Source organism: Eurosta solidaginis, unplaced genomic scaffold, assembly GCF_040869045.1.
Source record: "Eurosta solidaginis isolate ZX-2024a unplaced genomic scaffold, ASM4086904v1 ctg00001070.1, whole genome shotgun sequence".
Classification (NCBI taxonomy): domain Eukaryota; kingdom Metazoa; phylum Arthropoda; class Insecta; order Diptera; family Tephritidae; genus Eurosta; species Eurosta solidaginis.
In genome coordinates this window covers 1-27328 of record NW_027137033.1, presented here as the reverse complement: position 1 = coordinate 27328, position 27328 = coordinate 1, and positions in this window count along the sequence as shown.

Below are 27328 nucleotides of genomic sequence, written 5' to 3'. Positions count from 1 at the left end.
TCGTTTTATTTATAAGTAAACCGATACTTCTAGTACTTGAGCCTCTGAGGCTCATCGTATGTATAACTGTAGTTTTTTTACGCATGCATCCTAGGTTTAACAGCTAAAAGCTTCAAATTTCACCGAATACTTACGTATATAGCATATATTGGTGTCTGAAAAAATCATAGTTATCGGTTGTATATATAGTATATATCTCATACAACCGATTGTTCAGATAAGATACTTTTCGCAATTTCTAACCCATTCTAATAGCTATAAGCTTCAAATTTCACCGATTGCTTACGTATATAGTATATATTGTTGTGTCAAAAAATCATAGAGATCGGTGATATATATAATATATATATGATGGTATATATAGTATAAATATATAGTATATATATATTTTTTTTTGCGATTTCGGACCAATTTTAACAGCTAGCAGCTTCAAATTTCACCAAATGCTTACGTGTATAGCATATATTGATGTCTGAAAAAATCATTGAGATCGGTGGAATACATAGTATATATCTCATACAACCGATTGTTCAGATAAGAAACTTTGCGCAATTTCTGTCCCGTTTTAACAGCTAGAAGCTTCAAATTTCACCATATGCAATATAGCATATATTGTTGTCTGAAAAAATCATAGAGATCGGTCGTATATCATCAAATTTCATCAAATAGTTACGTTTACGTCATATATTTTTGAATTACCTGATTCGTAGTCATAGTTCTTACATGCAGACCACAAAAACCGTGAAGTTTTGCATCCTCACATAAAGTACCTACCTCTTTTTTATTTTATATTTATCTTAAAAATCGTTTAGATATGTTCAAATTTCATCGTATGCTTACGCATATAGCATATATTGTTGTCTGAAAAAATCATAAAGATCGGTGCTATATATAGCATATATATGGTGGTATATATAGTATATATATATAATATATATATATATATATTTTCACAATTTCAGCCCCATTTTAACAGCTCGAAATTTCAAATTTCACCGAATGCTTACGTATATAGCAGCAAGCTTCAAACATCACCATATACTTTCGTATATTGCACATATTTTTGTTTGAAAAAACTTATGAAATCGGATATATATATAATATATATCCCCCACAACCGATTGTTTAGATAAGAAACTTTTCCTAATTACTGCCCTATTTTAGGAACTAGAGGCTTCAAATTTCGACGAATGCTTACGTATATAGCATATATTGTTGTCTGAAAAAATCATAAAGATCGGTGATATATATAGTATATATATAATTATATATATATTTTTTTTTTTCAATTTCAGCCCCATTTTAACAGCTAAAAGCTTCGAATTTCACCGAATTCTTTCTTATATAGCATATATTGTTGTCTGAAAAAATTATAGAGATCGGTTGTATATATAGTATATATCTCATACAACCGATTGTTCAGATACGAAACTTTTCGCAATTTCTACGCCATTTTAACAGTTATAAGCTTCAAATTTCAGCGATTGCCTACGTATATAATATATATTGTTGTGTAAAAATATCACAGAGATCGGTGATATATATAAATATATATGAAGGTATAAATAATATATATATATATTTTTTTTTTGCAAATTCAGCCCCATTTTAACAGCTAGAAGCTTCAAATTTCACCAAATGCTTACGTATATAGCATATATTGATGTCTGAAAAAGTCATAGAGATCGGTGGTATATATATTATATACCCCATATAAACTGTCATTTTTGCCCCTTTTTTACGGCTAGAAGCTTCAAAATTCATCAAATTTCATCAAATAGTTGCGTTGTAACGAAGCTTTTCGTGCCCGTTGCTTCTTTGATATTTGCTGGGGTATACTCGCCGTGCCCAGGGTTCGTTTAAAATAAATTTGTATTAAAGGGGCACCTTGCAAATCGATTTAATATAAAACTTCACTCTCTTTATTGGTTCTAAATTCTATAATATAAAATAAAACGTGTTTGTATACTTCATTTTCAATTTCACTTGGATTATCTTGCGGTATCCTTTATTGCGGTGGCGGGCCTTAGCGGTCCGGCCGTAGTCCGTTAGCTGGGTCCCGTTAGTATGTGGCGTTGGTGCCTTGACGCGCCTTATGACGGCGTCTCTCTCTGCTGCGGTGCTCTGTCGTGCCTTTCGTCGGCGTCTACTTGTATTGCTGAGGCGATTCTCTGTCGCCGTGTTCCGTTAGACGGATCCCGTTAGTATGTGGCGTCGGTGCCTTGATGTGCCTTATGACGGCGTCTCTCTCTGCTGCGGTGCTCTGTCGCGCCTTACGTCGGCGTCTACTTGTATTGCTGAGGCGATGCTCTGTCGCCGTGTTCCGTTAGACGGATCCCGTTACGCGCCTTACGTCGGCGTTTACTTGTATTACTCTGCTGCGCCTTGCGTCGGCGTCTATTTGTATTGCTGGTTGCTGGGTGATTCTCTGCCACGCCTTGCGTCGGTGTCTACTCGTATTTGCTGGGCAATGCTCTGCCGCGCCCTACGTCGGCGTTTACTTGTATTGCTGAGGCGATGCTCTGTCGCGCCCTACGTCGGCGCTTACTTGTATTACTCTGTCGGTGTACCTCTGCTGCGCTCTGCCGCCGCTCTTGGCGCTGGCTTACCCTGGCTGCGCTATGCGTCGCCGCGTTGAGGTGACCTTTGCTGCGTTTTGCTGCCGCGCTCTGCGCTGGTTTACGTGCGTTGAAGCTCTGTTGCGCCCTCAGCCAGCGTACTTCTACTGACGGAGGTGAGCGGGTGTCACCTGTCGCGGTTGCGCGTTACTGTGGCGGGGCCTTTGGTCTCTGGGGGTGATGCGTAGAGAAGGTCAACCGCAATCACCATTCCACGACTCGCTCCTATGAAGTGGATTCCTATTGCATAGAGAAGGTCAACTGCAATAGGGATATACTTCGCTAGTAGCTCTGGTCACGACCACAGCTCCGTGCTGACTGACTGCTGGTTTACGTGCGTATTCGTGACTCTGCCAGCGTCGTATTTATGGGTGGCTCTGCTGCCAACGTCGTGTGTATGCGTAACTCTGTTGGCGTCATGTGTATGCGTGACTCTGCCACCGAGGCTTATGGCGGTGGCGCGCGGGCTCGTGACGTTGTGGGCCTTCGCTTAGCGGGGAGCGATCGTAGTTTAAGGCGTTGTAGAACGGTCAAAACCAGCTTACCCACAATCCTCAACCCACGGCTCTCTCCTATGACGGGAACTGTCTTGCGATGGTCAAAACCGATACGCCCTTCAGATGCCCTTCAATTGCTGCTCAGGTGACAGTCACAACTTTGCGCCCCGTTAGGTGAAATCCGTTAGCCTCGGTACAGTCACTTTGTTGCGTTTCACCCCGACTCACTCCTACTGCGGTTGCCGACGTACTTCTGCCGCGGACGACGTTTGGCTGAGCGCGGGATCACGATGCTGCGGAGGGCGTTTGCTTGCGAGGGAGCAAGCGTGATCAAAAGCGTTGTAGAGCGGTCAAAACCTGCTTACCCACAATCTTCAGTCCACGACTTTCTCCTATGAAACGCACTGGCTTGCAATAGTCAAAACCGATATGCCTTCCAGAGCGCTCCAATAGTAGCTCCGGTCGCAGCCACAACCGCGTGCTGACTGCCTCCTGTCTTCTCGTGTTGCCCTTTTTATAGCCAATGCTCTTGATGTTGCTAGCATAGTTCGTTGCGTTGCCATGGTTACGGTGTTGCTGTGGCGTGTTGCGGCAACTTGTTGCGCTAGTAATATTTCTGACACTTGTTTGTGTCCCGTGTTGTGTTGGCAATGTTGCTAATCGTGGTTTTATGATGTTTCAGAGATTTGTTTGTGTCTCGTGTTGTCTGTAGTACTGCTCCTGTGTTATGGGGTGGTGGTTTTGTGTGGGCCAAATTAATGGATTATATTTGGTCCTCACTCTGTTCGGTGCATGGCTGCGGCGGATCGTGGCTAAGATTTCTGCGCGTTTCCGGGCTGCCATCTCCTCCGTAAACGGCTGCTGTATGAGCCCAGGTCCCCCTTCTCGCCGTCCTGTATACCGTAGGACTCTGTCGATGCTTTCCAGCACGTATATGCCACAGTCGTTGTCATTGCTCTGCTGCGGCATGGCTAACTGTAACTCCTGGGCCATGAAGTCCGAACTCCCGTATCTCTGCTGGTACTCCCACCGCAGGAACTTCAGCCACGCCTCAGTCGCGTAAGTGACCTTGTCCCTGACCCTGGAATCGGCTATCCATATGTAGCGCTCTTGCCAGCACTCCACATCAGCCACGTGGTGGGTCATTTCCCGATTCTCTAGCGCCAGTAAGTACAAATGGTTCGATACATTGTGGGCTGCCAGTATGATGCGCTTACCAAACAGGTCTGTATTCCTCAGCCATCGGTGTATGCGCTGATGGTTTTCATCCTCGTTATCCTTCTGGGTGAGTTGCCAAATTACGAATTGGCTTAATGTTGTACCCTGTTGCCCGTACATGATCTCCAGTTCCTTCGCCCACGCGTCGATGACCGTGTCGGTGAGCCAGCGGCTTCCCTCGAGGGAACGGAGATCGGTCGCGTAGAGTGCGATACCTCGTGGTCCCGGTGGGAAACTTATCTCCGGCCTTCCTTCCCCTGCGCTAATTGCTCATCGTCCGATGATAGCTCGATCGTGTCGGCGTGTTTTATTGGGCTATGTGGCCGGTTGGCATTGCCCTTGCCAATTGTGGCGGCCTCGTCTACCCGTACCCTTCCCAGGATGTTGGTTGTTGTCGGTGGTCCGGTTGTTGGCATGTCGGCCTCGACCGAGGCAACCTCCCGTACTGCTCCGAGCGTGGCGTTCGCAAACGAAGCAATTGCGCGTCTGGCTATGGATCCGGCGATAGCTGTATTCGCCGTGACTATGCGTGCTGTCTGCGCGTACGAGACGGAAGCGCGTCGGGCGTTCGCTACGATGGTGGCTGCGTTTGCCGCAGCTATACGAACGGCGTATACGGCTGCCTTGGGATCACTGTCGGCGTCCGCGTGCCGTTGGCGTCGGCGTTCGCAGCATTTGGTGGTGTAATGGTGCGTGCGACGTCAACGTACGTATTTGCGCGAGTAGTTGCACGCATGTTGTTGACGTCGCCGCCCGTAGTTTTCAGTGGTGTGATGTTGCGTGCGACGTCAGCGTACGAGTTTTCGTGTGTAGGTCCACGCGCGTTGCTGACGTCGGCGCCAGTAGCTCCTTCCAGCAGCACGACACTAGGGCGTTTTGCTTCCTCCTCCTCGTAGCGCTGGCGCATACGCTTGGCGCTGTTGAATAATTTGGCGTTATAACCCTCCATTGTAGATTGTTGGTTTGTCAAGAAATTCGTAGCAAAAGAACGTGTTGTTACCTCGGTGGTTTGCGATAGAATGACCGGTGCTTGCTTATCCTCCCATCCTTGACATTAATTAATATATGTTTGTTTTCCCCTGAATTTATTTTAATTTCGATTGTGTTTATTATTTCCTGGTTTCGTGGTCTCTCCGGTCTCCGATGAATGGTATGCCTTTAGTTCGGCAATGCTTGCCGTCTTCTCCTTACCGCTATCGAATTTTCTTAGTTTGACAATTACTGGGGAGACATACCCCAGGATTTGGTAAGGTCCGTCATCTTTGGGGGCCAACTTTGCCGCGAAATTTTCGCCGGCCTTGGAGAGATGGTGTTCCTTTGCGAGCACTAGTTCGCCGACTACGGGGGTCAATTTTCTCCGCCGTAAATTGTAGTGCCGTGCTTGATCTGCCGCCGCTCGTTCCATGTTCTGCCTCACTATTCTGAATGCCTCTTGCATTCTGTCAGATTTCTCTTCTGCCGTTGTGGTAGCTGTGCCCGTCCCCAGGTTGACCTCGGCAAACAATGCTCCTGGTAGTCGCGGTTCCCGTCCTTGTACGAGAAAGGCTGGACTGTATCCTGTGGACGCGGTCACACTGGTGTTGATGGCCAGCTCGGGAGACGGTCGTCCTATCTGTTGTGCTGTGATCTGTTGAGTTGTGCTATGATTCTCTTGATTGTCCTGTTCGCCCGTTCCGTCGGGTTTTCTTGCGGGGTGTAGGGCGCCGTGAATTGTTGTCGTATTTCCATTTCCCTGAGGTAACGCTGCCACATTGTGCTGGTGAACTGGACGCCGTTGTTCGATATCAGTATGTTGGGAGCACCAAATCTTGCGAGGATGCGTTCCCTGAACGCACGGCGTAGGCCTTCTGTTGTCGCACGCCACATGGGGACCAGTTCCACCCATTTGCTGAAGCGGTCGAAAAATACTAGTAGCATCGTGTTCCCGTGTGTGGATCGTGGGAGTGGTCCAACGAAAACGACGCATACCGTGGCGAATGGTTCTTGGGCCACTTATGTGAGCATCTTTCCAGCCGGCTTTTGCTATGTTTCCTTGTACTTCTGGCAAGACTCGCACTGTCGTACGTATCGACTGATGGTCCGAAACATGCCGGGCCAGTAGTACCGGTTGGCAATCCGCGCTACTGTCCGGCGGATGCCCATGTGTCCAGCGCTTGGTATATTGTGATTTTCTTCTAATACTCGTTGTCGCAGTGGTGTGGGTACACAAAGTTTCCAAGGTACCGCTTCCTCATCTTGTGACCAGCAGGGAATATGGCGGTACAGTTGTCCATCCTGTATCATGTAGTCAGAATATTTCTCGGGGTTAGTGCGCACTTCATTCACGCGCTTGTGCCAGCAGTTGCTTGGTCGCTCTGTTGTCGTTGCCAGTCGTAGGGTCTCCAGTGGCTGTTGTGATAGTGCATCCGCTACCAGGTTCAGCTTTCCTTTCCTGTACTCTATGTCGAAGGTGTGCTGCTGAAGTTCCAAGGCCCATCGTGCTATACGGCCGAAGGGGCTTTCGATGGAGTTTAGTCACTTTAGAGACATATGGTCCGTGATTACCCTGAATCGGTACCCTTCCAAGTATGGCCTCATCTTGCGTATTCCCCAGACGATCGCGAGGCATTCCTTCTCGGTAGGCGAGTAGTTGGTTTCCGCCTTGTTGAGTTTCCTGCTGGCGTAGGCGATCACGCGTTCCCCGCCTTCCAAATCCTGTGTCAATACGGCGCCTAGCCCGAAATTGCTTGCGTCCGTTTGCAAGGTGAAGGTCTTGGTGAAGTCCGGACAGGCAAGTATCGGTGCTTCCGTTAGTTTTTGCTTTAAGACCTCGAAGGCTTCCTGTTGTTCGGCTCCCCACTTCCAGTGTTTGCCCTTTTTCAGCAGGGTTGTGAGTGGCTGGCTGATCGTCGCGAATTCGGGCACGAATCGTCGGTACCAAGATGCTATACCGAGATATTGACGCACCTCTTTGCGTTCGTTGGTGGTTTCAGGTCTTTGATGGCTGCAACTTTCTCGGGGTCGGTGTGAATTCCCCTGTCGCTTACTACGTGTCCTAGGTATCGAATTTCTTTCTTGAAAAACTCGCATTTCTCCGGATTTATTCTGAGGTTGGCGCGCTGTAGTCGTAGCATCACTTCTTTCAGGTTGCGAATGTGCTCCTCCAAGGTGGATCCTATGATGATTATGTCATCGAGGTAAGCGAAAGCGTAGGGTTCCATCTCCGGTCCAATAACCTGATCTAGTGCTCTTTGAAACGTTGCAGGTGCGGAGTGTAGGCCGAACGGCATAACGCGCCACTGGAATAACCCGCGTCCCGGTACCGTGAAATCTGTGTAGGGACGGCTCTGGGGCTCCAGTGGTATTTGCCAGTAGCCATTTTTCAAATCCAAACTGCTGATATACTTCGCACGTCGTAGCTTGTCCAATATATGTTGTATTCTGTGTAAGGGGTACACGTCGGGTACGGATCGGGCGTTAAGCTGCCGATAGTCCACGCATAACCTCCACTTCCCGTTTTTCTTCTTGGCTAGTACGATTGGTGCGCTGTGTGGGCTACAGGATGGCTCGATGCATCCTTTCTGAAGTAATTCGTCAATTTCGTTGTTGATGATGGTCTGCATAGCTGGGTTGCGTGGGAAGTAACGTTGCTTGATAGGGCGGTCGTCCGTCAAGATAATCCTGTGTTCGGCTATTGTCGTCACCCCACTCATGCTCTCAAATTTTCGTAGTTCCTCTGCCAGAAAACTGTGCACTCGTTCCGCCTCGTCCTCATCGTAGGCCCCATTGATCCTGTTCATCCTATCATCTATGTTATTGCTGTTCTCACCTGGTGGCGATACCTCCTCCGTGATCTGTGTCGGCTCGGCTGATGGCAATGTATGCTGTGTGACTGGCCTGGATAGCGCGAGGTGACCTCCTCCGCAGGATATGGTGGCTCCCATGCCCCCTAGTGTATCTAGGCCCAGTATTATGTCGTCGATTGCTCCGGGCATGACGTGTAAAACCGTGTGGTATGACGCTTCTCCGAGGCGTACCTCAGTCCTTATGGCGTCGAAGATTGTGGTGCTAGTCCCGTTTGCCATCGTTATTTTGATGGCCACTCTCACCATTTCTCCGCTCCCAGAGTTTACCAAACGTTCTGCAAGGCTGCTCGAAACGAAACTTCTCGACGCCCCTGTATTGATGACTGCCTCGGCTGATTCCGCGCTGAGCCTGGCTATGGCGTAAAGGCGGCCGTGTTCTTGGTACATGGTTACTGCCGATTCGGCGCTGGGTTCCTTGGGCTCACTGCGCCTTGTTCTTTGTGAAGCCCTCTGACGTCGACGGCAGCATTCGATTGTGCGTATATCACTGCGGTCACACTACCAACAAAAAATTTTCCGTGGGTTTCGGCATCTATACGCGTAGTGTCCTTGGTCACCACATCTCCTACATACGTTGTTGGGGTCGAACCTCTGATTGCCTGGAGGCGAGTGGTGCGGTATGTTCGGTGGTTGTGGCGGTGATGGGGTCACATGTTGCGGTGGTGGGGTTACAGGTTGCGGTGGTGGAACCAAAGTTGTGTCGCCTACGACGTGTCGCGTAACTTCCCGGCGATGACCCTCTGATGGTCGTCGATAGCCCTCATGTATGCTCTCGAATTCCTCAGCAAGGGTTAAGAGTTCTGCGAGATTGGTGAAATCCCTCCGACGGATATAAAGTAGGTAATCGGGGTGGCTGTTACGGAAGATTCGTTCTAGCCGCTGTTCGCTGGTGTACCCTGCGTGTCTCATCAAGCTCTGTATAGCTAGCTTGTACTTTTCCTTGTTATGCTGCCTTCGTTGGCGTATGTCGTCCTCGAGACGCTCGAAATACCTGACTGGCAGGAAGAAACATAAAAAATCCTGTTTGAAGCTTGTCCACCTTTCCCAGTGCGCATTGTTATTCCGATACCATTGTAGCGCGGTGCCCCCTAGTAGCTCTGGCATGGTTTTTGGTAGGAGATCCACGTTTAGCGCGTACACTTCGGCTAACTCCTCTAGCCGCTCGATGAACGCTAACGGATCCCGTCCACCGTCGTACTTTGCTGACCACTTCCGCACTTGGTCGATGATGGATGCGAACACAACGGTCGATGCTTGAGTTACCTGAGACGTATAATTTATGGCTGATGCCCTTGTCCCTGATGGTAAGTACGGATGCGCGCGTTGCGTATTCCGTGGAGAAAATTCCAGTGGGTTCTGCTGTGGTTGACCCCCGGTCGTGGTTCCTTCTGCGGCCGGAGGGATTGGTGTCTGGGAGGTGCCGTTGGCTGGTACTGCTATTCCTGATGCTAAGTTCTTTTGTGGGGATGCTCTGTTCCTGGGAGGAAACGCGAACTGGTCTCGCTCTGCTGGTCTATCTGTGTTGTTCATGGTTTCCCCTTCGTTTGACGGAATCGGTGTCTTAACCTCATTTAAGTCACTCGTGTCTGTTCCCTTATAAGCGGCTTCTATGGATAAACATTTTTCCTGTATTTCCGCGTCAACATTTGCTTTAGAAGCCAGAGCTGCTATGCGCTTTCGGATCTCCCGGGTGGTGCCTGTGTGCTCAATACCCAATTCCTGTGCGATGTATATCAGCCGCTCCTTTGAAATGTTGTCTAACCACGTGGTATAAATCTGTTCGGCCATTTTACGGTTAGGTTTCTAGTCAGGAATGTTCCTTCTGACGTTGTACGATTTGTAGGGTCCCTGCTCGGGCGCCGAGTGTAACGAAGCTTTTTCGTGCCTTCTTTGATATTTTCTGGGATATATTCGCCGTGCCCAGGGTTCGTTTACAATAAATTTGTATTAAAGGGGCACCTTGCAAATCGATTTAATATAAAACTTCACTCTCTTTATTGTTTCTAAATTCTATAATATAAAATAAAACGTGTTTGTATACTTCATTTTCAATTTCACTTGGATTATCTTGCGGTATCCTTGATTGCGGTGGCGTGCCTTAACGGTCCGGCCGTATTCCGTTAGCTGGGTCCCATTAGTATGTGGCGGCGGTGCCTTGACGCGCATTATGACGGCGTCTCTCTCTGCTGCAGTGCTCTGTCGCGCCTTACGTCGGCGTCTACTTGTATTGCTGAGGCGATGCTCTGTCACCGTGTTCCGTTAGACGGATCCCGTTATATGTGGCGTCGGTGCCTTGACGCGCCTTATGACGGCGTCTCTCTCTGCTGCGGTGCTCTGTCGCGCCTTACGTCGGCGTCTTCTTGTATTGCTGAGGCGATGCTCTGTCGCAGTGTTCCGTTAGACGGATCACGTTAGTTTGTGGCGTCGGTGCCTTGACGCGCCTTACGTCGGCGTTTACTTGTATTACTCTGCTGCGCCTTGCATCGGCGTCTATTTGTATTGCTGGTTGCTGGATGATTCTCTGCCACGCCTTGCGTCGGCGTCTACTCGTATTTGCTGGGCAATGCTCTGTCGCGCCCTACGTCGGCGTTTACTTGTATTGCTGAGGCGATGCTCTGTCGCGCCCTACGTCGGCGCTTACTTGTATTACTCTGTCGGTGTACCTCTGCTGCGCTCTGCCGCCGCTCTTGGTGCTGGCTTACCCTGGCTGCGCTATGCGTCGCCGCGATGAAGTGACCTCTGCTGCGTTTTGCTGCCGCGCTCTGCGCTGGTTTACGTGCGTTGCCGCTCAGTTGCGGCCTCTGCCGGCGTACTTCTACTGACGGAGGTGAGCGGGTGTCACCTGTCGCGGTTGCGCGTTACTGTGGCGGGGCCTTTGGTCTCTGGGGGTGATGCGTAGAGAAGGTCAACCGCAATCACCATTCCACGACTCGCTCCTATGAAGTGGATTCCTATTGCATAGAGAAGGTCAACTGCAATAGGGATATACTTTGCTAGTAGCTCTGGTCACGACCACAGCTCCGTGCTGACTGACTGCTGGTTTACGTGCGTATTCGTGACTCTGTCAGCGTCGTATTTATGGGTGGCTCTGCTGCCAACGTCGTGTGTATGCGTAACTCTGTTGGCGTCGTGTGTATGCGCGACTCTACCGCCGAGGCTTATGGCGATGGCGCGCGGGCTCGTGACGTTGTGGGCCTTCGCTTAGCGGGGAGCGAGCGTAGTTTAAGGCGTTGTAAAGCGGTCAAAACCAGCTTACCCACAATCCTCAACCCACGGCTCTCTCCTATGACGGGAACTGTCTTGCGATGGTCAAAACCGATACGCCTTTCAGATGCCATTCAATTGCTGCTCAGGTGACAGTCACAACTTTGCGCTAATTAGGTGAGATCCGTTAGCCTCGGTATAGTCACGTTGTTGCGTTTCACCCCGACTCACTCCTGCTGCGGTTGCCGACGTACTTCTGCCGCGGACGACGTTTGGCTGAGCGCGGGATCACGATGCTGCGGAGGGCGTTTGCTTGCGAGGGAGCATGCGTGATCTAAAGCGTTGTAGAGCGGTCAAAACCTGCTTACCGACAATCTTCAGTCCACGACTTTCTCCTATGAAACGCACTGGCTTCCAATGGTCAAAACCGATATGCCTTCCAGAGCGCTCCAATAGTAGCTCCGGTCGCAACCACAAACGCGTGCTGACTGCCTCCTGTCTTCTCGTGTTGCCCTTTTTAGAGCCAATGCTCTTGATGTTGCTCGCATAGTTCGTTGCGTTGCCATGGTTACGGTGTTGCTGTGGCGTGTTGCGGCAACTTGTTGCGCTAGTGATGTTTCTGACACTTGTTTGTGTCCCGTGTTGTGTTGGCAATGTTGCTAATCGTGATTTATGATGTTTCAGAGACTTGTTTGTGTCTCGTGTTGTCTGTAGTACTGATCCTGTGTTATGGGGTGGTGGTTTTGTGTGGGCCAAATTAATGGATTATATTTGGTCCTCACAACGTTTACGTCGTATATTGTTGAAATATTTGATTCCTAGTCATAGTTTTTACACGCAGACCACCAAAAACCTGAATCTTTGCATCCTCACACAAAGTACCTACCTATTTTTATGTGTTTCATGAAAATGAAATGGTATATTAATTTCGTCACGAAACCCAAAATTGTAAGTTCTTAAAGAAAAATGGATAGACCCACAAATAAGTATACCGAAATAATCAGGGTGAAGAGCTGAGTTGATTTAGCAATGTCCGTCTGTCCGCCTGTCTGTTTGTATGCAAACTATTCCCTCAATTTTTGAGATATCTTAATAAAATTTCGTGAGCAGGTGTATTTGGGTGTCCGATTAGACATTATTCGGAACCGGCCGGATTGGCCCACTGTAGCATATATCGTCCATACAACCGATTTTTCAGAAAAAGAGGATTTTTGTCATATCTTCCTCAATTTAACAGATTGAAGCTTCAAACTTCACCATATACTTTCGTATATTGCACATATTGTTGTTTCAAAAATTGATGAGATCGGTCGTATATATAATATATATCCCCCACAACCGATTGTTCAGATAAGAAACTTTTCGTAATTACTGCCCTATTTTAGGAGCTAGAGGCTTCAAATTTCGACGAATGCTTATGTATATAGCATATATTGTTGTCTGAAAAAATCATAAATATCGGTGGCATATATATTATATATGGTGGTATATATAGTATATATATTTTTTTTTTTTCGCAATTTCAGCCCCATTCTAACAGCTAGAAGCTTCAAATTTCACCAAATGCTTACGTATATAGCATATATTGTTGTATTAAAAAATCATAGAGATCGGTGGTATATATATTATATACTCCATATCAGCTGTCATTTTTGCCACTTTTTTACGGCTAGAAGCTTCAAAATTCATCAAATTTCATCAAATAGTTACGTTTATGTCATATATTTTTGAAATACCTGATTCGTAGTCATAGTTCTTACATGCAGACCACAAAAAACGTGAAGCTTTGCATCCTCACACAAAGTACCTACCAATTTTTATACCATTCATGAAAATAAAATGGTATATTAATTTCATCACGAAACCCAAAATTGGAAGTCTTTAAAGGAAAATAGATAGACCCACCATTAAGTATACCGAAATAATGAGGATGAAGAGCTGAGTTGATTTAGCCATGTCCGTCTGGCCGTCTGTATGTTTGTATGCAAACTAGTCCCTCAATTTTTGAGATATCTTGATAAAATTTGCTTACGTATATAGCATATATTGTTGTCTGAAAAATCAACAATATCGGTGGTATATATATTATATATATGGTGGTATATATAGTATATATATATATATTTTCGCAATTTCAGCCCCATTTTAACAGCTAGAAGCTTCAAATTTCACCAAATGCCTACGTATATAGCATATATTGTTGTCTGAAAAAATCATAGAGATCGGTGATATATATAGTATATATATGGTGGTATATATAGTATATATATATATTTTCGCAATTTCAGCCCCATTCTAACAGCTAGAAGCTTCAAATTTCACCAAATGCTTACGTATATAGCATATATTGTTGACTGAAAAAATCATAAATATCGGTGGCATATATATTATATATATGGTGGTATATATAGTATATATATATATTTTTTCGCAATTTCAGCCCCATTCTAACAGCTAGAAGCTTCAAATTTCACCAAATGCTTACGTATATAGCATATATTGTTGACTGAAAAAATCATAAATATCGGTGGCATATATATTATATATATGGTGGTATATATAGTATATATATATATTTTTTTTCGCAATTTCAGCCCCATTCTAACAGCTAGAAGCTTCAAATTTCACCAAATGCTTACGTATATAGCATATATTGTTGTCTGAAAAAATCATAGAGATCGGTTGTATATATAGTATATATCCCATACAACCGATTTTTCAGATAAGAAACTTTTCGCAATGTCTACCCCATTTTAACAGCTATAAGCTTCAAATTTCACCGATTGTTGTTTATGCTCTCCGTGAGTTTAACTCAATCAGCACAGTTGTAACTCTAGACTTTTCTGCTCCAAAAGCGAAACTGTTAAATATGTTAAAATCTGCTTTCTAAGTAGCATGTATTATTTTTCTAATAACTATCTCTTAATTTTAGTTTGTATCATAGTCTGTAAGGATTTAAGTCCATTGACTAATTGAAATAAAGAATAAATAAAGAATATATATATAGTATATATATATTTTTTTTTTGCAATTTCGGCCCATTTTAACGGCTAGAAGTTTCAAATTTCACCAAATGCTTAAGTGTATAGCATATATTAATGTCTGAAAAAATCATTGAGATCGGTGGTATACATAGTATATATCTCATACAACCGATTGTTCAAATAAGAAACTTTACGCAATTTCTGCCCCGATTTAACAGCTAGAAGCTTCAAATTTCTCCAAATGCTTACGATTATAGCATATATTGATGTCTGAAAAAATCATTGAGATCGGTGGTATACATAGTATATATCTCATACAACCGATTTTTCAGATAAGAAACTTTTCGCAATTTCAGCCCCATTTTAACAGATAGAAGCTTCAAATTTCACCGGTTGCTTACGTATATAATATATATTGTTGCGTAAAAATATCATAGAGATCGGTGATATATATAATATATATATATTGAGATCGGTGGTATAGTATATAAATTTTTTTCCTATTTCAGCCCCATTTTAACAGCTAGAAGCTTCAAATTTCACCAAATGCTTAAGTGTATAGCGTATATTGATGTCTGAAAAAATCATTGAGATCGGTGGTATACATAGTATCTATCTCATACAACCGATTGTTCAAATAAGAAACTTTGCGCAATTTCTGCCCCGATTTAACAGCTAGAAGCTTCAAATTTCACCAAATGCTTAAGTGTATAGCATATATTGATGTCTGAAAAAATCTTTGAGATCGGTGGTATACATAGTATCTATCTCATACAACCGATTGTTCAGATAAAAAACTTTGCGCAACTTCTGCCCCGTTTTAACAGCTAGAAGCTTCAAGTTTCACCAAATGCTTACGTATATAGCATATATTGTTGTCTGAAAAACTCATAGAGATCGGTGGTATATATATTATATACTTCATATAAACTGACATTTTTGAGCCTTTTTTAAGGCTAGAAGCTTCAAAATTCATCAAATTTCATCAAACAGTTACGTTTAGGTCATATATTTTTGAAATACGTGATTCGTAGTCATAGTTTTTACATGCAGACCACAAAAAACGCTAAGCTTTGCATTCTTACACAAAGTACCTACCTATTTTTATACCTTTCATGAAAATGAAATGGTATATTAATTTCGTCACGAAACCCAAAATTGTAAGTCCTTAAAGCAAAATAGATAGACCCACCATTAAGTATACTGAAATAATCAGGATGAAGAGCAGAGTTGATTTAGCCATGTCCGTCTGTCCGTCTGTCTGTTTGTATGCAAACTAGTCCCTCAATTTTTGAGATATCTTGATAAAATTTGCTGAGCGGGTGTATTTGGGTGTCCGATTAGACATTTGTCGGAACCGGCCAAATAGGACCACTATAGCATATATCCTCCATACAACCGTTTTTTTCAGAAAAAGAGGATTTTTGTCATATCTTCCTCAAGTCAACAGATTGAAACTTCAAACTTCACCATATACTTTCGTATATTGCATATATTGTTGTCTGAAAAAATTGATGAGATCGGTCGTATATATAGTATATATCCCCCACAACCGATTGTTCCGATAACAAACTTTTCGTAATTACTGCCTTATTTTAAGAGCTAGAGGCTTCAAATTTCAAGAATGCTTACGTATATAGCATATATTGTTGTCTGAAAAAATCATAAAGATCGGTGGTATATATAGTATATATATGGTGGTATATATAGTACATATATATAATATATATATATTTTTTTTCTAGAGGCTTCAATTTCAACGAATGCTTACGTATATAGCATATATTGTTGTCTGTAAAAATCATAGAGATCGGTGGTATATATATTAAATACTCCATATAAACTGTCATTTTACCCCTTTTTTACGGCTAGAAGCTTCAAAATTATCAAATTTCATCAAATAGTTATGTTTACGTCACATATTTTTGAAATACCTGATTCGTAGTCATAGTTCTTACATGCAGACCACAAAAAACGTGAAGCTTTGCATCCTCACACAAAGTACCTACCAATTTTTATACCATTCATGAAAATGAAATGGTATATTAATTTCGTAACGAAACCCAAAATTGTAAGTCTTTAAAGGAAAAGAGATAGACCAACCATTAAGTATACCGAAATAATCAGGATGAAGAGCTGAGTTGATTTAGCCATGTCCGTCTGTCTGTTTGTATGCAAACTAGTCCCTCAATTTTTGAGATATCTTGATAAAATTTGGTGAGCGGGTGTATTTGGGTGTCCGATTAGACATTTGTCGGAACCGGCCAGATCGGACCACTATAGCATATATCCTCCATACAACCGATTTTTCAGAAAAAGAGGATTTTTGTCATATATTCCTCAAGTCAACAGATTGAAACTTCAAACTTCACCATATACTTTCGTATATTGCATATATTTTTGTATGAAAAAATTGATAAGATCGGTCGTATATATAGTATATATCCCCCACAACCGATTGTTCAGATAAGAAACTTTTCATAATTACTACCCTATTTTAAGAGCTAGAGGTTTCAAACTTCAACGAATGCTTAAGTATATAGCATATATTGTTGTCTGTAAAAATCATAGAGATCGGTGGTATATATATTAAATACTTCATATAAACTGTCATTTTGCCCCTTTTTTACGGCTAGAAGCTTCAAAATTATCAAATTTCATCAAATAGTTACGTTTACGTCATATATTTTTGAAATACCTGATTCGTAGTCATAGTTCTTTCATGCAAACAACAAAAAACGTGAAGCTTTGCATCCTCACACAAAGTACCTACTTATTTTTATACCTTTCATGAAAATGAAATGGTATATTAATTTCGTCACGAAACCCAAAATTGTAAGTCCTTAAAGGAAAATAGATAGACCCACCATTAAGTTTCCGAAATAATCAGGATGAAGAGCTGAGTTGATTTAGCCATGCCCGTCTGTCCGTCTGTCTGTTTGTATGCAAACTAGTCCCTCAATTTTTGAGATATCTTGATAAAATTTGGTGAGCAGGTGTATTTGGGTGTCCCATTAGACATTTGTTGGAACCGGCCGGATCGGACCACTATAGCATATATCCTCCATACAACCGATTTTTCAGAAAAAGAGGATTTTTGTCAAATCTTCCTCACTTTAACATTTAAAAAACTTCACCATATACTTTCTTAGATTGCACATATTTTTGTCTGAAAAAATTGATGAGATCGGTCGTATATATAGTATATATCCCCCACAACAGATTGTTCAGATAAGAAACTTTTCGTAATAACTACCCTATTTTAAGAGCTAGACGTTTAAAATTTCAACGAATGCTTACGTATATAGCATATATTGTTGTCTGAAAAAATCATAAAGGTCGGTGGTATATATAGTATATATATGGTGGAATATATAGTACATATATATAATATATATATATATATTTTCTAGAGGCTTCAAATTTCAACGAATGGTTACGTAAATAGCATATATTGTTGTCAGAAAAAATCGTAAAGGTTGGTGGTATATATAGTATATATATGGTGTATATATAGTATATATATAAAATATATATATATTTTCGCAATTTCAGCCCCATTTTAACAGCTAGAAGCTTAAGTTTCAGCGAATGCTTACGTATATAGCATATATTGTTGTCTGAAAAAATCATAGAGATCGGTTGTATATATAGTATATATCTCATACAACCGTTTTTTCAGATAAGAAACTTTTCGCAATTTCTACCCCATTTTAACAGCTATAAGCTTCAAATTTCACCGATTGTTGTTTATGCTCTCCGTGAGTTTAACTCTATCAATACTGTTGTAACTCTAGACTTTTCTGCTCCAAAAGCGAAACTGTTAAATATGTTAAAATCTGCTTTCTAAGTAGCATGTATTATTTTTCAAATAACTATCCCTTAATTTTAATTTGTATCATAGTCTGTAAGGATTTAAGTCCATTGACTAATTGAAATAAAGAATAAATAAAGAATATATATATAGTATATATATATTTTTTTTTTGCAATTTCGGCCCCATTTTAACGGCTAGGGCCTCAAATTTCCCCAATTGCTTAAGTGTATAGCATATATTGATGTCTGAAAAAAGCATTGAGATCGGTGGTATACATAGTATATATCTCTTACAACCGATTGTTCAAATAAGAAACTTTGCCCAATTTCTGCCCCGATTTAACAGCTAGAAGCTTCAAATTTCTCCAAATGCTTACGTATATAGCATATATTGATGTCTGAAAAAATCATTGAGATCGGTGGTATACATAGTATATATCTCATACAACCGATTGTTCAGATAAGAAACTTTTCGCAATTTCAGCCCCATTTTAACAGATAGAAGCTTCAAATTTCACCGATTGCTTACGTATATAATATATATTGTTGTGTAAAAATATCATAGAGATCGCTGATATATAATATATATATGATGGTATATATAGTATATATATTTTTTTTTTCCATTTCAGCCCCATTTTAACAGCTAGAAGCTTCAAATTTCACCAAATGCTTACGTGTATAGCATATATTGATGTCTGAAAAATTCATTGAGATCGGTGTTATACATAGTATATATCTCATACAACCGATTGTTCAAATAAGAAACTTTGCGCAATTTCTGCCCCGATTTAACAGCTAGAAGCTTCAAATTTCACCATATGCTTACGTGTATAGCTTACATTGATGTTTGAAAAAATCATTGAGATCGGTGGTATACATAGTATATATCTCATACAACCGATTGTTCAGATAAGAAACTTTGCGCAATTTCTGCCCCGTTTTAACAGCTAGAAGCTTCAAATTTCACCAAATGCTTACGTATATAGCATATATTGTTGTCTGAAAAAATCATAGAGATCGGTGGTATATATATTATATACTTCATATAAACTGTCATTTTTGAGCCTTTTTTAAGGCTAGAAGCTTCAAAATTCATCAAATTTCATCAAACAGTTACGTTTACGTCATATATTTTTGAAATACGTGATTCGTAGTCATAGTTTAACATGCAGACCACAAAAAACGTGAATCTTTGCATCCTCACACAATGTACCTACCTATTTTTATACCTTTCATGAAAATGAAATAGTATATTAATTTCGTCACGAAGCCCAAAATTGTAATTCCTTAAAGCAAAATAGATAGACCCACCATTAAGTATACCGAAATAATCAGGATGAAGAGCTGAGTTGATTTAGCCATATCCGTCTGTCCGTTTGTCTGTTTGTATGCAAACTAGTCCCTCAATTTTTGAGATATCTTGATAAAATTTGGTGAGCGGGTGTATTTGGGTGTCCGATTAGTCATTTATCGGAACCGGCCGGATCGGACGACTAGAGCATATATCCTCCATACAACCGATTTTTCAGAAAAAGAGGATTTTTGTCATATCTTCCTCAATTCAACAGATTGAAGCTTCAAACTTCACCATATACTTTCGTATATTGCATATATTGTTGTCTGAAAAAATTGATGAGATCGGTCATATATATAATATATATCCCCCACAACCGATTGTTCAGATAAGAAACTTTTCGTAATTACTGCCCTATTTTAAGAGCTACAGGCTTCAAATTTCAAGAATGCTTACGTATATAGCATATATTGTTGTCTGGAAAAATCATAAAGATCGGTGGTACATATAGTATATATATGGTGGTATATATAGTATATATATATATTTTCGTAATTTCAGCCCCATTTTAACAGCTAGAAGCTTCAAATTTCACCGAATGCTTACGTATATAGCATATATTGTTGTCTGGAAAAATCATAGAGATCGGTTGTATATATAGTATATATCATACAACCGATTGTTCAGATAAGAAACTTTTCGCAATTTCTACCCCATTTTAACAGCTATAAGCTTCAAATTTCACCGCTTGCTTACGTATATAATATATATTGTTATGTAAAAATATCATAGAGATCGGTGATATATATATATATCGTCCCGATCAGACAAATCTGTCGATCTAAACGTTGCCAGCCTTTCCAAATGGACCACTTTCATTTTGGTTCGTGGTTTACCGATGGTTTGTATGCGGTACACTACATCGTTGATCCGTTTTACAACTTTGTATGGGCCTTCCCAATTACACTGCAATTCCGGGGAAAAACCTTTTTTACGTTGTGGGTTGTATAACAGCACCAAATCTCCTTCCTGAAAACCTTCTGAATTAATTGCTTTATCATATCTGGCTTTCATCTAGTCACTCATAATCTTTGTTCGTTGCCTTATCAGATAATGTATTTCTCTTAGCTCTTCTTCCAAATCACTAGTGGATTTCCTGACATTTCTCTCCGCATTGGCATCTATCCCAAACTTCAAATCAGCTGGCAGTCTAAGGTCATTGCCAAAAATTACTTTTGCAGGGGTTTGGCCTGTTGTCTCATGCACTGCTGATCGGTAAGCCATTAAGAATTATGGTATGCGGGTATCCCATTCTTTATGGTACTTGTCTACTACTTTCCTTAAGTGCTCCTCCAATGTTCTATTGAATCGTTCTACCATACCATCGGATTGAGGATGCAATGCAGTTGTCCTTGTTTTTCGAATGCCCAATGACTTACACATTTCCTGGAACACAGCTGATTCGAAATTCCTGCCTTGGTCAGAATGTAACTCCACTGGTACACCATACCTTGCAACCCATTCGTTTTTAACCACTTCTGCTACTGTTTCTGCTTCTTGGTTTGGGATTGGGTATACCTCTGGCCATTTACTGAAATAATCCATAACCACCAGTACGTATTTGTTTCCGCGGTTGCTAGTAGGAAATGGACCTGCGACATCCATGGCGCTCCTTTCAAATGGCGCACCTGAGTTATATTCCTTCATCTGGCCATGACTTCGTGTTCTGGGCCCTTTCGCTCTGCTGCCAACCTCGCAGTTCGCAATCCACTCAGTGACCGACTGACGGCGACCAACCCAAGAGAATCTCTGTTTAATCTTCTCGAGCGTCTTCGTGATTCCAAGATGACCTCCGCTTGGACCATTATGCAGCTCGCTGAGTACGTCAGGTATCCTCTTTCTGGGAACAACTTTTAGTTTATTCTTGTATTTACCATCCTCACTCTCCCATACTCGATGAAGGCAACCGGATATCAATTCTAAACTGTTCCACTGTGCCCAATATGACTTCGCAATGGGACTCTCTGCTGACATCTCTTCTCTGTTTGGTCTTTAATTTCGTTCGAGCCCTTGCATAACACGTGACAGATCTGCATCTTTTAGCTGGCACTTTCTTAGCTGTTCCTTGTCCCATTCATCTGTACATGTTATATTCATTAGCATCTATAATGTCTTCTTTAGCCTCGGCTTTAGAACAGTGCTTGCATTCCAAACTACATGGTCTTCGTGACATTGCATCAGCATTTTCATGGGTACTACCTTTTCTATGCTCAATGGAAAAGTCGTAGCTTTGTAGTCGCTCGATCCACCGTGCCAATTGTCCTTCCGGATTACGGAACTGCAGAAGCCATTTCAACGCTGCGTGATCTGTCCTGACACGGAATCGCTGGCCGTAGAGGTATTTGCGAAAATGTTTAATGCACTCTACCAATGCCAACAGCTCTCTCCGCGTAACACAATAGTTCCTCTCTGGTTTTCCAATCGAACGGCTGTAATATGCAACTACCTTCTCCTGTCCATCGACCAGTTGTGATAAAACGCCTCCTATAGCATATCCACTCGCATCTGTATCTAGATAAATGTTGCTCCTGGAATCGGATATGCTAACATTGGGGCAGTGCATAAACGCTCCTTCAATGTTTGGAAAGCCACTTCTTGCTCCTTCTTCCATTCAAAAGCTTTGTTTTTTCTTGTAAGCTCATGGAGGCTATGGGCTACGCTGGAAAAATTTGGTACAAATCGGCGGTAATATGTGCACAGCCCAAGAAAACTTCTCAATTCATGTAGGTTCTGTGGTCTTGGCCAATCCTTTACTGCCTCTATCTTTTCATTCGCTGTACAGACACCTTCTGTAGTTACCTTGTGGCCCAAATAATTTACTTCCTTTTTAAACAGCGTACACTTTTTGGGACTCTCTGGAAAACTTCCTCCAAGTTCTTAAGATGTTCATTAAAACTCTTGCCCAATACGATGATGTCGTCCAGGTACACCAAGCATGTTTTCCAATGTAGTCCTTTCAGTACCTGGTCCATGAGTCTCGCAAAAGTAGCTGGTGCATTACAAAGTCCAAAAGGCATCACTGCAAATTGCCAAAGACCATCACCGACACTGAAGGCTGTTTTTTCTTTATCTTCCTCCTTCACCTCAACTTGCCAGTAGCCGCTTTTCAAGTCCAGTGTGGAAAACCATTTCGTACCAGATAGCGAGTCCAGAGTGTCGTCAATTCTTGGCAACGGGTAGCTATCCTTTTTCGTAACGTCATTCAACTTCCGGTAGTCCACGCAAAACCTCATTTTTCCATCCTTCTTCTTTACAAGTACTACCGGTGAGCTCCGTGGACTAGCTGATGGTTCGATGACGCCGATGTCACTCATTTCTTGTATGATTTGACTCACAACTTCCCGCTTCACTAGTGGAACACTACGTGGAGCTTGACGGATCGGCCTCGCATCTCCAGTGTCAATTTGATGTTTCACAACATTGGTGCGGCCTGGTTTGGAACCATCCTGGTCAAATATGTTCGCGTATTTTATGAGCAGTTGTTTTGCCTTACTCTGATAGGCTTCCTCTAGCCCATGCGTCCATGCCGTGATATCATTTGAAAGATCAGTATTACTAGATGAAACGTGTTCCTGGAGCTGTTCACAGTTAATAACTACTTCGGCCTCTTGGCATCTTCCCAAAATAGCTCCTTTGGTCAAACTGAATGGTGACTTGAACTCATTGAGTACTCTTACCGGAATGCGTGCATCTTGTTTTGTCATAGCCAGGGTTTTTCCTACAAGTATGTTTAGTGTTGATTTGTTTGCTGCTTCGACAACCCACAATTTGTTTGTCCCACAATCTCCATCAACCTTTGCCCAGATGACTGCTTCGGATTTTGGTGGTATTTGCTGACTCTCTTCCACTAGCACTCGTTTACTGCTGTAGCCTCTCTCGTAGCCGAAATTAAGTGGTACATCCATGTTTTTATATCGCATCGTCTTGCTTTGCATGTCGATCTTGATGCCCTGGTCGATTAAGAAGTCCACTCCAATTATGATTTCATCAACAATTTCTGCCACTATAAAATTGTGTACTACCGTGACGTTGCCAATTGCGACTTCACATTCTACTTCTCCAATTACCTGGGTGTCCTCTCCCGTGGCTGTACGTAATCTTGCTCCAAGCAATGGTCTTATCTTTTTGTTGACTAAATCCGCTCGAATGATGGAATGAGATGCACCCGTATCTAAAGTCAGTAAACGTTCCTTTCCGTCCACATGTCCTCCAACAGTAAGATTGCTCGATCCTCTTCCAATCTGCGAGATAGAGATTATGGGGCATTCAATTGCGGGATCCAGCTGTCGCCCCTTGCGGCTGACTCGATTTAGTTTAACGATTGAGTGGACTTGGAGATTTGCTCATCACCTTCTGCTCTGCGTTTACGACCACCCACATTGTTGGAGCTATTGGGACCGCTGCTGCAATGTCGTGCAATATGACCTGGGTTGCCGCACTTGAAACATTTAATAACTCCGGCATTTTTCTGTTGTGATCCCTTCAGTGCTTCCAAAATTGTGTCTACCCAATCTGGTCTTTCCACTTCCACACGATGAGCTTTGTATGCTGGTTTACTCAATAGTGAGGTCGTGTTTCTTGTGCTTCATTCTTTGATGTTATTCGTGTCTCTTGGTATTCCATCTTGGATGTTATACGGTTCTCCTGGGATTCTAGTTGAGAAGCCACTGTCGATGTTTGAGCAGATATTGCAGCCAAAATCATGTTCAAGTCTGTGCTCGTAACTGTCTTCGTAACTGTCTCTTCCATTTTTGTTGTTTCCTCGCCATCAAGATGAAAGTCATACTCTTCCACGTCAATTCCTTCTAATTCCATTGCCTCTCGTAGTCGTGCCTGAAGTTCGAGTTTAATGCCGGTTGTATTCAATCCACGGCTCTCCAACTCCTTCTTCAGTTGCTGGATCTTCAGTTCACTGAACTTTGCCATGTCCTTGTTGTCCTCTGGAATTTATTCAACAATCCCACTTCTGACACCAATTGTAACGAATTTGCTGCAAATCCTCTTATTTGCAATCCTCTGCTAAGTTCAAATCACTAAATTGTTGAATAAATAACTCCAATATTGAATAATGTAAAAATGGCCTTTATTAAAGTACTTCACAATGACACTTATACTTTGCTACTCGCTGGCTTAATAACCAAACTGATTGATAACTCAAATTGAACTCTACTATTGGCCGCCAGATCGGTGCTTAATAAATAACTGATTGACTGCTCAACTCAAACTGAATTACAGCGCCTCTTCATCTGTTGCCTTTTATACCCTTTGGTTTCCTCGTTCGCATTTTTTCAGAATGTACTAGCATTGTCCTTGAGCTCTCAAACTTCTCAGCTATAACTAAAATTGCACAATTTATACATCTTTTAGGCGCTTCCAGAATCTACTAGTCCAGTAGCTCTCAAACTTCTCAGATATATGCATGTGTTTGCGCATTGACTCTCCGCTGCTCGTATTCGTACATGGTACATATGTATGCAATTATTTATTCGTTTATGTAGATACATAAAGATGGGCTGCCTTATATATGTGTATACTTGATTTGATTATTAACGTAAATACTGCTTGGCATGGCCTTAGCATCGCCTTAGTGATGGGATAACTTAGTGATGCTAATATCCGTGACAATATTATATTCTTCATATAAACTGTCATTTTTGCCCCTTTTTTAAGGCTAGAAGCTTCAAAATTAATCAAATTTCATCAAACAGTACGTAACTTTTTAAAATACGTGATTCGTAGTTTATATGCATACTCACACAAAGTACCTACCTATTTTTATACCTTTCGTGAAAATGAAATGGTATATTAATTTCGTCACGAAACCCAAAATTGTAAGTCCTTAAAGCAAAATAGATAGACCCACCATTCAGTATACCGAAATAATCAGGATGAAGAGCTGAGTTGATTTAACCACGTCCGTCTGTCCGTCTGTCTGTTTGTATGCAAACTAGTCCCTCAATTTTTGAGATATATTGATAAAGTTTGGTGAGCGGGTGTATTTGGGTGTCCGATTAGACATTTATCGGAACCGGCCGGATCGGACGACTATAGCATATATCCTCCATACAACCGATTTTTCATAAAAAGAGGATTTTTGTCATATCTTCCTCAATTTAATTGATTGAAGCTTCAAACTTCACCATATACTTTCGTATATTGCACATATTTTTTCTGAAAAAATTGATGAGATCGGTCGTATATATAGTATATATCCCCCACAACCGATTGTTCAGATAAGAAACTTTTCGTAATTACTTCCCTATTTTAAGAGCTAGAGGCTTCAACTTTCAACGAATGCTTACATATATAGCATATATTTTTGTCTGAAAAAATCATTGAGATCGGTTGTATATATATATTATATATCTCATACAACCGATTGTTCAGATAAGAACCTTTCCGTAATTTCTACCCCATTTTAACAGCTATAAGCTTCAAATTTCACCGATTGCTTACGTATATAATATATATTGTTGTGACTGGTATGTTTATGAGGCTTCTGGACCACATTTTGTATGGAAAGCTCGGTGCATGTCTCACCCTAAGAACTCCATACTTTTGGTTAAGTCTGTCACCAGTCTGGCCTTAGGAACGGGAACAGTTCATTATTTTCGGACCAGTCTGGGTGAGTCTGACCGCAGGAATGAAAACAGGTCTATATTTATCTTGACCTGAAATTTTTACCACCTCTCAACATCATTCAAATTTCCGCTAGGTGGCGCATACGGTTTTTCGGTTTGTGTTCTGGCTGATGTTCTAGTTTGTGTTCTGGATAACTTCCGCTAGGTGGCGCATAAGAAAAAGCTTAGTGGTGTATAAGAAAAAGCTTAGAGCTTTTTACCTTTAGCAGAGCTTTGCCGTAAACATGACAGCATATAAATTATATATATATATCAACAAACCGCAAAATACTTACCGACACAGACACACCCATCCACATACATACATTTAGATAAGGGCTACTTGTCTCAATGTATAAATTAACGTTTTATAGTACGTTTTATATTTTTTAAAAAGGTAGCGGACTTGCGTCCTCTTTCATATTTATTGGTTGTGATTCAACTTAAGAATAATTACAATGAATGTCTTAACTTAAAATTACACCTATCATTGACCATACGTCACGTAGAATTTGCATGTGTGCCCTATTGCTTGTTATTGCCCAAAATCGAACTATTGCTGATTGTTGTTTACTGCTGTGCTTATTGCTGACTGTTGTTTGTTACAATTAAACCGATGATGAAGCATTTAATGAAGTTGCGCGTGCTGGCCGTTGGTAAGGGTCAGCTTGGTAAGCGGTTGCCTTAACTTTTCCCCCTTTAAGTGTGAGCGTCCTCGATCTTTAGTAGAATGGCAAATTGTTAAAACTCACATATGTTGGAATATGATTTTCTTGACTTGACTGGCTAACTTCTTGATTCGTAATAGATTGTACTGGCTTTGCTATTTCTTCTTCTACATATCGTATTTCCACGGATCGTTTCCTTAGGGAAAAATAAGTATTATGATTATTAGGAAGAAATGTAAATGCAGAAATATACATATTTTTAAAGCCCTATCTTTCAGTTTTCCAAAACTGTTAAGCAATCAAAAAGTGATTGAAAAATGACGGAGTAACGAATTTTTGAATGCGCGAGGTACAAGAAAAACAGTTTTTCAACAATAACTTGAAAATTTCGGGGTGTTAGAAAATTTTGAAACACAGCATCTTGATCTACTCATCAAGACCTACAACGGACACTAGGTCGCTATTAAAGTTCTTGAGATATTTTTTTTTTGTAGCACTGTG